The sequence below is a fragment of the Macaca fascicularis genome, chromosome 17 (assembly GCF_037993035.2).
Source record: "Macaca fascicularis isolate 582-1 chromosome 17, T2T-MFA8v1.1".
NCBI lineage: Eukaryota > Metazoa > Chordata > Mammalia > Primates > Cercopithecidae > Macaca > Macaca fascicularis.
Window position 1 is genome coordinate 22,974,097 of NC_088391.1, and position 12,151 is coordinate 22,986,247.

The 12,151-nt window shown below is 36.9% G+C and overlaps 1 protein-coding gene across 1 annotated transcript in view; it reads right to left on the reverse strand.

The window, feature by feature from the left end:
• Positions 1–8,482, reverse strand: part of ENOX1 (ecto-NOX disulfide-thiol exchanger 1) — a 494,357-nt gene extending 485,875 nt beyond the window's left edge. Inside the window, exon 1 of the mRNA XM_045376966.3 lies at positions 8,241–8,482. The gene's annotated coding sequence lies outside the window, so the exon portion shown is untranslated. The remainder of the gene's footprint in view (positions 1–8,240) is intronic.
• Between the last annotated feature and the right edge of the window lie 3,669 nt (positions 8,483–12,151).

Consider the following 12,151-nt stretch of genomic DNA (forward strand, 5'->3'; position numbering starts at 1 on the left):
TTCTCGAAAAAGCCAGATTTTCATTACCATGCAGAGAGCTTGCTTTAGGGCTACGTGTCATAATATGCATTTTTTCCACTTACTTTTGTGTCTATAAATCAAGCTGTCTCTATAGGTGAAATGTGCATCCTGCATCAAAAATTTTATGTGATCTTATATTCATATGAACATAATATAAATATGAATATACATCTGTCGTTGTATACATATACTCAGCACTCACAGGATTCATTACCAAATGCATTTCTTCTTCACTTCCATTTTTTTTGCAATTTTCCATGCTCTCTGCTTTGCTGAAGGCTTCTTCTCCACCACCCAAACCATCCCACTTTGCATGTCTGTTGGATATGCAACAGTGGAAAGACCAAGGAAAAGAAGTTGGACTTCACCCTGATAACATTTTAAGTCCTTCTCCATTATTACAGAATACAACAGAGTCTGTAGCCTGAATGAAAAATCCAGGCCAGAACACCCATGCCCCCTTCCTTGGCTCTTCCTCCAAGAGATCCCAGCTAGGAAAAGGGAGATCTGAAATCTTGCTGGCATGTTACCAACTAGCAGAGTGGTATCCATCAATCTAGCCTCTTCTCTCTCTTTAGAATGTAAGGTATTCAAGGCAACCATGGGAGTTCTGATATTTTTGTATTTAGAACACTCTTTTTGGCAAAAGAACAGCCAGCCTTGCTTATAAATAAGTTAAAAAAAAAAAAAAAGACAAGCATATTTAAAAAAAAAACTGCCCAGGAGGCACTCATATAGAAAACAAAATTAGTAACCTCTTCTACTTGCCCAGCATAAATTATTAGTGTACTCAGCCTGACCAAGTGACTATTTATAAGCCTGAACACCATGGTGTTCAATAAATATAAATTGAGGATGGTGACAATGCTACCCATATTTCCTTACTTAATGACACCCAGTTGGCAGTTCAGTAGCACAAATCATATGCATTTTATTCTTCCTTTACTCGTCTTCACACTGTAACTCATCTCAGGAATGAATTTAACCATTGGAAATAGGCTTCCAATTAGCAAAATTAATTTTTCCTTTGATTTGAAAGAGACCAGCCAGTGGATATAAGCAAGGAAAAACTCTGCAAGCAGCATTTCTGGCTTCTGTGAGGAGATTTTCTGTCAGCGCCAACAAGTCTTTCTTATTGCTACTTTTATAGGGTCATCATTATTCAAAGTCTGCTAGCTTCAAATATCGTCTGCAAAGCACATCTAGAAATTAAGCTGCTGATGCAGATAATGTATGAAACTGAGAAACCACAACTTGTTTCCTACTGGCTAAGTTAAATATGTAGTTTAGAAGATTTTAGAACCTCTCAGCTAGTCTGAGGCGGGAGAAGGGCATGAGTTTGCCAACACCATGTGGACATAGCCTGTGAAACTTCTTAGGCATTTGTTCAAAAGAATATGTGAATGCAAAATTCACAATTTGGACATTTTATCTAGCCTTCAATTGGCAACTAGGCTGGAACTCCGTCAACTTTGTTTAGACAGATCCTTCTCTCATCTCTGCCATTCTTCTAAAGCCACAAAGTCAACCCTGCCATCTCCTTCTCTTCACAAGACAATCTTGTCTCCTCTATGTCTAGAAAATTGAAACCATTTGTCAATACTGGGAAACTTAGGACCACCTTTCACTCTCCCATCAGCATCATTCTTCATAAGTACCAAAACAAGTCTTTCATCTGCCTCTGTTCTTTCCCTCCACCACCCCTATCTTAGTCCAGGTGCCCGTCACTCCTTACTTAGACTCCTATAGAAACCTCTCATCATCTTCTTACCTACTGCCTAATTTCTCTAGAATCCATCCTACTCATCTTCCATGGAAAAAAAAAATATCTAAAACACAAATCAGATGGTATCATGCCTCTATATAAACCCTCACAACAATTACACCATCTGAGAATAAATCTACATTTACCCCATGGTTACAACCTCATTTCTCATGACTTCTGTCACACATTTCACACCATACACACACAGCTGCTAGTCCTCACCTAAGAGACTTTACACTCAAGTCTCTGCCTAGTATGCACCTCCTCATTAATCACCCCACCCTCCTTTGGCTCATTCCTACTATATCTTTAATGTTCATGGACTCATTCTTTTTTTTTTAAGACAGAGTCTCATTCTGTCACCCAGGCTGGAGGGCAGTGGTGTGATCTTGGCTCACTGCAATCTCTGCCTCCCGGGTTCAAGTGATTCTCCTGCTACAGCCTCATGAGTAGCTGGGAATACAGGTGTGTTCCACCATGCCCAGCTAATTTTTTGTATTTTTAGTAGAGATGGGGTTTCACCATTAGCCAGGATGATCTCAATCTCCTGACCTCGTGATCCACCCACCTCGGCCTCCCAAAGTGCTGGGATTACAGGCAGGAGCCACCATGCCCGGCCACCTGGACTCACTCTTAATCCTCTCCAAACACTCTTTACCTAACTCCGTGAGTGAACTCTAATACTTCTATATGTGAATCTACTTTTGTATCTCTGAATTAGTGGATGGTAATTGACATATGGAACAGAATAGAGGAAAGAGAACTAGACCTAAAGATCTAGGGAAACTTGGTGTATGATGACTGGGAAAGCCACAGATTCTGAAATAATGGTGTTGGGATAACAAGTTAACATACAGAAAAAATAATTTTGGATTCTTACCAAGTATCTTCCCCCAAAATTAATTTGAGAAAGATTAAATCTTTAAATGATTTTTAAAATCACAGAATTAGAAGAAAATTTAAGGGACAATTTCTATAATCCAAGGGGAGAAAGTTTTTTCCAAGTATAATTGCAAAAGCCAGAAACTATAAGGATTGATACGTTTGATTACACAAATAAGTAGCTTTTCAATTGGGAAAAAATGCTATAAATCCAAGTAAGAAGACAATCAACAAATAGAGAAAACTGCATATTTAGCACATTGCCTGACATCTAATTTACTTTGTATAAACTGATTTATATGTAGAGGGCTAATCTCCCTAATATATAAAGAACTCTTTTGAACCAATACAAAAAAGACAAGCCTCCTATCAGAAAAAGCAAAACAAATGACATGAACAGGCATACAAATTGCCTCTAAATTTATGTAAAGTTTTCAAACTCCCAAAGAAGTTCAAATTTTAAATGTTTTGTATAACAGAATAACAAAGATTTAAAAAAATACTCTGACTTATTGAAGACGTGGGGAAATGGGCACTGCTAAATACTGCTCAGAGTAAACTGATAAAAATTTGCGGGAAGTAGTTTAAGAGTACATATTAAAAATTATGACCCAGAATTTTCAACAGAGTTTATCCTAAGTAACAAGCTAAACATCTATCAATGAGGTGTTCTTAAATTATAGTAGCTCTTTATAGTACAGTATCATGTACCATCAAAATCAATAATATGCATATTTACAAAAAAGCTATACCTGTTATAAATTTATTTAAAAAACTATATTTGAAAACAATTTATAACACAGTATTGTTTTTAAATAGGTGTGTTTACATGTACAACAAGAAAAAAACGTAGAAGGATATTTCTTAAAATGTGAATCATCATCATCTCTAAGAGGTGGAACTATGAATTCCTTCTTTATACCTTCTTTCCTATACATAGATTTTTGAATTATCTGATTTTTTTACAAAGAGCATGTATACTTTTATAATTAAAAATTGTTATGAACAGTATCATTATTTCTACTGTTTAATAAGAATGGAGAAAGATGAAAACCAGTGTTTGTGTGAATGGCTAGAGTCACATGTCTAAAAAAAGCTGCCATTTTAACTAAATTATACCAACCACAACCAAGGAACACTCATAAAGTCCAGCTTGTACAAAGTTTGTGAAATCCAATTAACAAAATATCATAGAGTGCCTGGACAATTAACACTATAGATTTCCTTTTCTGAATCTTTCTCATACACAAAACAGTCAGCTGCTATTCTAATTCCAGTGGCCGTGAAACAAGAATGAACTATTTCCTATTCATTCAACTCTGATCATTTTTATAATAGAAAAGGTGAAGCTAATTTCCTCTCTCCCTCTCTCTGAAAGTTTGCCCATCTTTTGTCACAAAAAAGTTGGATGACCATTCAGCTCTAAGGATAAATGCATGCATAGGTTACCAGGACATGTTGCAAGTCTATACGCATGTTCTCATATGAACAGTAATCACGTCTATGATTAGCCAATAATTCTCACAAAACAGATGGGTACCAGAGGATGGGCAGAAAAATCCAACAAACAAAAATATCAACTAAGCTTTAAATTCTTTTTATTACCCAATATTACAAATTCCACATATTTTATTCTCAATATTAGTTTAAGTCCATCATTTTAAAATAGGGTTTATCAACCACCAGGAGTATGTGGAAGCTAAGACTTAGTGACTGGTCTTTCTGAGAACAAAAGAAGTAAAAGTTATTTATAGTGACCTTTTAATGTTTACCTTAGAGCTGCTAATCAGATGTAAATTGTCACCCTGTGGATATGCATAATCAACTTTATTCCCTTTGCTAATTGAGAAATAGAGCTGTTAATGTCAAGAAACATTTGAAAAATGCACCAAGCCTGCTCAATGGAGCAAGTCCATTTTAAAAGTCAGAGTTTCCATATGGTAAAATCATGGAAATTAAGCTTACGGAAAAAGAAAAAAAAAAGAGAGAGAGAAACTAATTTGTTGAGCTAGTCGGTGCTAGAACAAAGTCAGCCTTAACAACCCCAAACCTGGAAATTTTGACCACTTCTTATGTTCAAAAATAACTCCCTCAGCTCTTATGAAAAATAATTCCATCGCATCGCTCCAAAGCTCCTCTCCTGCTGAGTTTCTGCTTTCCCACCTGCAGTGGGTCTGGCTTAGCAGTCGCTTTGCCAGGACACTCATACAATGCGGTTCACACAAGTCAGTCCTTCTCTTTCTTTTACTCTCTGGTAGGTCGTCTTTTGAGTTTCCTTTAAAACTGATCGCTGAGAAGTAAATGAGTCGTATGCCAATTGTGTAAAAAGGGGATGACAATATATTCCCTTGAGTGATACTTCAAGATTACTGTCACCTTTATAATGCCACATATGGTAGAAGTAGGCGCAATTTTAATTTGTGGTTAATCTTAGAAGAGATGTGGTTAAAGCAGTCACTGACTGCAAGGGAGCACTTTGCCCTCTCCTATTCCAAGACAAGACTCACCTCTATCCTTCCTCAGTAACTTCCTTGTTTTATAAAACCCAAGTTTTCTCCTGTTTCTTTGAGACAATCCTCATTAGTGAACATTCTCCTCCTTGAAATGGCTTAATTAAAATCTTCTCCCTAATTGTCTGCTGCATTTTATCTAAGAAATTAAAGCCAGCCCTAAGCATGTGCCCCAACCATTCTCTTCTCACAGGCAAGGCCAGCAACCATTCTGTTTCTAGTGAGGATAGAAAACACAAGTCACAGAGAGAAGAGCACAAGCACTAACTGCACACATCTATGGCACCCTGCAAGATCCTGCAAGGCAGACTTAATCCTGAGTGAGTGGGGCTTAGTCCTGAGCACATCTAGACTTCAATCTCCTGCAGGCACCAGGCCCCACAGAGTGATATGTTCACAAAGACACACCTGATATGAACTGCATGCTCTTCTGAGAAGGTAACCCATGATTAGCAGAACAAACTCACATTTTTAAAAAAATGGTTCCTTACTCCATTCCCACCACACACTGCAGGAGTCTAAGTAGGGGTTACCTAACCTCTCTGAGCCTTGATCTCCTCATCCATCAAAGTGCTTTAACTGACCTAATCATAGCCAGAGGGCTCACCTTGGTTCAACAAAACATATTCAGACCTTTTCTCCTTTTACTTTTAAAATAATCTAATTATTTCTTTTTTTTTTTTTTTTTCCTTTGAGACAGAGTCTTGTTCTGTCACCCAGGCTGGAGTACAGTGGTGTGACCTTGGCGCATTGCAACCTCCACCTCCTGAGTTCAAGCAATTCTCCAGCCTCAGCCTTCTGAGTAGCTGTGACTACAGGCACATGCCACTGTGCCCAGCTAATTTTTGTATTTTTAGTAGAGACAGGTTTTCACCATGTTGGCCAGGCTAGTCTCGAACTCCTGACCTCAGGTGATCGGCCCGCTTCGGCCTCCCAAAGTGCTTGGATTACAGGCATGAGCCACCCCATCTAGCCTCATTTTTTCTTCACATTTTACAAAATAACAGCTTTATTGAAATATGATCCACATACCCTAAATATTCCCCCTTTTTAAGTGTACAGTTCAGTGATTTTTAATATATTCACAGAGTTGGGCAATTATCACCATTATTTAATTCCAGAACATTTTCATCATCCTCAAAAGAAACCCCATATCCATAAGTAGTCACTCCCCATCCCCCAACTACAACCCATGATAACTACTACTCTACTTTCTGTTTCTATGAATTTGCCTATTCTAGACATTTCATATGAAGGAAATTATATAATATATAGCCTTTTGTGACTAGCTTCTTTCACTCAGCATAATGTCTTCAAAGTTCATCTATGTTGCAACACCTGTTGGTACTTCATTCCTTTTGATGTCAGAATAATATTTCATGGTATAGCTATATTAACACCAGATTTTGTTTATCCATTCATCAGTTGATGGACATGTGGGTTCTTCCCATCGTTTAGCTATTATGACTGATGTTGTTATGAACATTCATGTACAGGTACTCATATGAAAATACGTTTTCAGTTCTCCTGGATACATATCTAAGAGATATCCTGGGTCATGTTTAACCTTTTCCGGAACTGCCAAATTGTTTTCCAAAATGGTTGTGCCATTTTCTTTGCTATTTGATTTATTTTGGTTCCTTGTGTGTCTGCTTTCTGGTTTTGGGGGACTCAACTGGGAAAGTAATTGAGATACTTCAACAGACATTTTATACATAGTGGACAATGTTTAGCCATTATAGGTGGACACAAACACAGAGTGGCTGACATGAGCTTGGGAGTCACAGAATGTGGTGTTATAGGACACATAGAAAGGATATCCATGCTAGTTAGCAATGATACCTGGAGTTCAGGGACCAATTTAGGAAGATCTAGGTGGGTTTTGATATGATATAGCAATAAACGACACATAGACACACGCACTTACACCTTTATCTCAGGTGCTTACATTATAACCAGGACAATTCAAGATGTACATAAATAATGACAGGATACATTTTTGAGATTCCTTTTTTTTTTAAAGAATATATAAGAATATTTCCAGCTGGCCATATCAGAGAAGATGGTTTTGGAACAGAAATCATCTTCACTGGCTCTTGAAGGATAAAAAAGTTTTAAACAAGCAGAAATAAGGAGTTGCATCTCAGACAGAAGCAACTGTATAAAAAAAGGCACAGAGTAAAACATACAAATGAGGAGTTGGAAAAAGATACAGAATAAATGAAATAATTAACACTGAATATGAACAGTGATTTAGAAGGTGGAATACAAGATGACTCTAGGTTTTTGGCATGGAAGATGGGATAGACCATTGTGTCATTAACAGAAAGGGTGGTCAAGTCTGAAGGAAGAACGAGTAGGAGTGGGAAGGAAATGAGTTCACTTTTAGACATAGATTGGGTTTAAGCTATCAGGGAAACATATGTAGGTAGGGTCCAGTAAGGAAATAAAAATACAGAATTGGAGCTTAAGCAATGTTTCCTAGTAGAGTTCATTGCTGAAACCTTCAGGGTGGGAAACGGAGGGAGAAGAAAAGTGGCCTGTTATAACCTCAAATAGGAAACTCAGTCCACTGAAGAAGCAAAGAAGACCAGGACAAGGCCATGCAAGGGCTTGGGAAACTGACCCAATTTTAGGGCTCAACCTTGAGGAAGGGAACTGGCTGTTCAACTACAATGTTCTGATGGACGGTGCAAACACAGGCTTAATCAGGCCAGTGCTGATATCTAGGAAGATTAATCTAGAAAGTCAGGCACAGCAGCAGGAATTTCCAATCAGAGGCTAGCCATATCAGGACAGATCACCTGCCACTGGATCAGGAGATGAAGGGCAGAACCCAGCCTCTCAGGACTAGCAGGACCTGGGCAAAATAGCCAAGTTCCATCCAAAGGGATGGGATTCCAGGAAGACTCTGGTTCACATAAATCGGACAGATCTGATAGGCTTTGTGGGAGGGATATAGGATGGTCTGAATATGAGTAACCAGAAGTAACTCTACCACCCCTCCGTCAACACCTGGCTTACAGGATCAAAACTGGTTTGGGTCCCCATATGCTACTTACTGTAGATGAAGCTTCTATTGTTCCTTCTGCCCTGTTCAGGAAAGGCTCACGAACTGAATGAAGCTAAGCTTCCAGATGCTCCATCACACCAGAATCAGCAAGGAGGAAGGAAAGGATAGGGCCTTGCAGTACATCCACATTTGTAAGGGAAAAGAAGGAAGAGAGAAAAAGAAGACACAGTGGAGAATACATTCAAACACTCTGTACATAAGCAGAGAGTAATGATGAAGCAGGACAGAAGCAGTCAGAGAAAATGAAGGAGTGTACTAAAAAAAAAAATGGGTGAGTCATCAGGGAATCCCTTTGTGTCACTGGTTTTCACCTAAAATTTTACTTTACCATATCCAACAGTGACGCTCTATTACAAATAATGCTTTGCTTGTCATCCCACCTTCAAAAGCCCTTTGGTTTTCAGCAACCAACATGTAAGAATCACAACTCCTACATGAGTACCTTTTGGTAAACACATTTAATCTTGACCTGGAAGCTACAGTAAAAACAAAGAAAAGATCAATTATATAAAGTTGGAAATACAGACCTCCAAAGGCCCTAATTGTTAGAGTTGCTGGCAAATACCAGAAATTTTACAGAATGCCAAATCACAGCATAAATAATAAAATGTAAAACTCAGGGGTTATAAAGTAGACTGTGAGCTAAAATGCAAACCATTAAACCATATCATAGAAGGGCATCTTTTGAAAATTTAAAATATTACAATTTTAACACATATAAAAATCCACAAAAATGAAGTTTTTTTAACCTCATATTTTATTGAGGCAAGAGGTAAAACAAAACAATTATCTTAACATCATGATCAAAAATAGAAACTTTCAATCAACACTGCACTTTTCACAAAATTGTAAGAGGCTGAAAACTGCAAATAGCACGTCAAGTCTTTGCACACTTCACTAGAGATATATTTATTCAAAACTAAATGTCTCCCAATGATCTTACTCTAGAAAGAACATGAGTCATATATGCTGAGAAACTCTTCTTACAGTTTTAACCTTTTGGGGAAAAAAAGGCATAGCTTCCAGCCCATACACTAGTAAAGAGCCTGTGAAAAACAATTTCACAGTTTAAAAAGCAAGAATCACTTTGGCACTGATATCCAACGTTTCAGATACAGAAGCAAAGAGCTCATCCCAGCTGATGACTGCCTCACAACTTGGGAAGCAACTGCATAATGACTAATTCTGGAGCTTGTGCAGACACTGGGACCAACACTGCAAACCTTGTAAAGGACAAAAAATTCCAGTGGGTGACAAATCAGCATGGTTGCTCAGTCCCTCCAAGTACTAGCATGGAGAAGTGTAGTGGCCCCTCATATCACACTGGCGCATCAGCTAAGAAATGACTTGAGGGAAAGAATGCCTCCTATGGAATCATCAACAAGTCAAACAGATCACTTCGTGTTTATGCACTTCTGGTTCAGGAGTCTGATTTGATGCTCTACAGAGGAACACACACCCCATGCTAGCAAACAGAAGTAGAAAGAATTCTTTTCTCCTAGAATGGTATACCCCAGCACAATCGGAATTGCTAGAGGGCAGATATGCAATAGAGCGTTCTTAAAGTTACTCCTTTTCTGAATACTAAAGAACTTTTCTCAGGCTTTTTGCATGAGCTGAAAACCAGTTTCGAAAGATAAGATATTAAACCATTTCTATAGGGAATAAGAACACTGGAGATTATTTACTTTGCTGTAATTACTCTGGCACATAGGGAGATTAGCTTTCAAATGCTACTAGGTTTGCATACAGAGATTTCAATAATGAAGAAAAATTAGTTCATGTTTTGAATATTTAGGGCTTGAAGTATATATTACTGCTAAAGAGTGAAAACTGGCTAATACTTGTGCAGAGAAGAATAGTTACCAAAACCATTAATTGTTTTAAAGTCTGCACTTCTTTCCCCATGAACAATCACTTATTTGGTTTATTTTCTTTCCTTTTTAAATCAATACCTAATAGTTGTACATATTTTTGGGGAACGTGATATTTTGAAACATATGTACAATGTGTGTGCATATATGACACACATCAGGATAACTGAGATATCCATCACCTCAAACATTTATCTTTGCTTTATGTTGGCAACATTCCAATTCTTCTATTTTGAACTATATATTAATTGTTCATTATAGTCACCCTACCGTACTACCAAACCCTTGATATTATTCCTTCTATCCAAATGTATTTTTGTACCTGTTAACAATCATTTGTTTTTAAAAAGCATCTTGACTTTTGAGAATCATTACTAAAAGAAAACTCACTTGTACATTCACAAACGAGTTTGAGTTTCATAAATCTTGGGTTTTTAAACCAGGAAGCAAGACAGCCAACAATTCCATCTAGTAAGGGGAAAACTAAAACTTGTTTTGAGTTAAGTGAACAAACTTCAAGAAGAGATAAATGGAATTTTAGAAATTCATTATTTAGTGGGATATTTTCTCGGGTTTTCTGATTGTTTATATCATGACTTTAAGCTGGGACCAAATTTATTTCTGAAAAGAGTCTGGTAGCATGTCTCCCTTCATACATTATGGTTCATCCCCCTGCTTGCTATCTGTTAGGTGAGGAGGGGTTGGGATTCAGTGACAATGTTTGCACAGTTATTTTTGACTTTTTGTTCTGAAACAATTATCAATTTACAGGAAGTTGCAAATGTTCTGTGTTCTTTTAGCCAACTTCCCCAGATGGTAACATCTCAACATGATTATCAAATCCAGGAAACTTGGTTTGGATCATAATCCTGAAAGATCCAATCCCAAATGTTGAAATCCCGAAGGATCAAAATCCCTAAATATCAAACGCCCTTTAAATCAAAATCTTAAAATCCAAAATTCTGAAAATTACAGTCACAGGATAGTTGCATCGTGTTAGATGAAACTATTAACTTGTTACTGTCTTTATTTGCAAATTGAATATGATTTAAGGAGAGCTGTGTCCTGAAAGAAAAACCTCAGCTATTCATCATGATACAAGACTTTAAGATATAATGATTGTGAAAAGTCACCCAACTCTTATAAACTATCTCCAGGAAACTACCCATAATCTATTCCTGCAATATACTTTTTTCATACATGGAGTTTTAAAAGATTTTTTTCTTATTATTTTAGTTTTTCACTATTTTAAATTACCAGCATTATTTTCTACAATTCACTTGCTATGTATTTCATCTTCACATCATTTCAATACTGGAGGTACAAATTCTGTAGAGACCTTTAGAGAGTTCCAATTCGTTTTACGCAGTTTTTTGCAAAAGAGACTCCACGAAAGCGCATTATCACAATGTTAATTTTTGTGTGTAACCATTGTACATGTATGTAAAAACAATAAAGAGATGTACCTTTTGTACACGTGCATTTGTAAAAAGTAACATTTCTCAAGAGCTCAGCAATTTGGGTGACTGTATATGTTGTGGTGACTCATCTTGGTTTTTTAACCCATCTCTTCAAAAGACTTAGGTTGTTCATCACAGTATTTCAGATGACCACAGGTACATGGCTGGGTGCACACGGTTACAAACCATAATGATATGCACTCATTATTTCCCTTTTTACCTATTTATGAATACTGTTTATTTGCTCATAACTGTTATACCCATGCAATTACTGTGTGTATACCTTGGTGCTTACACAAAATATCTGTTAGTATTGCGTATTTTATTGTGTAAGGTAACCTATGAAGTGTTCTGTCATGTTTTTATATGTTTTATAAATAAATCCACTTTTAAAATGCAAATATATATCTTTTAAAGAATTTTTAAATTATTTTTTCCAGAACTATATTTTTGGGATTTTTATCTTTCAGGATTGTGATTTTGGGGATTTTAGACTGAAGGAATTTTATCTTTTGGGATTGTGTCTTTTGGAATTATAATCATCTTCCCAAGAAACTACAGTAGTA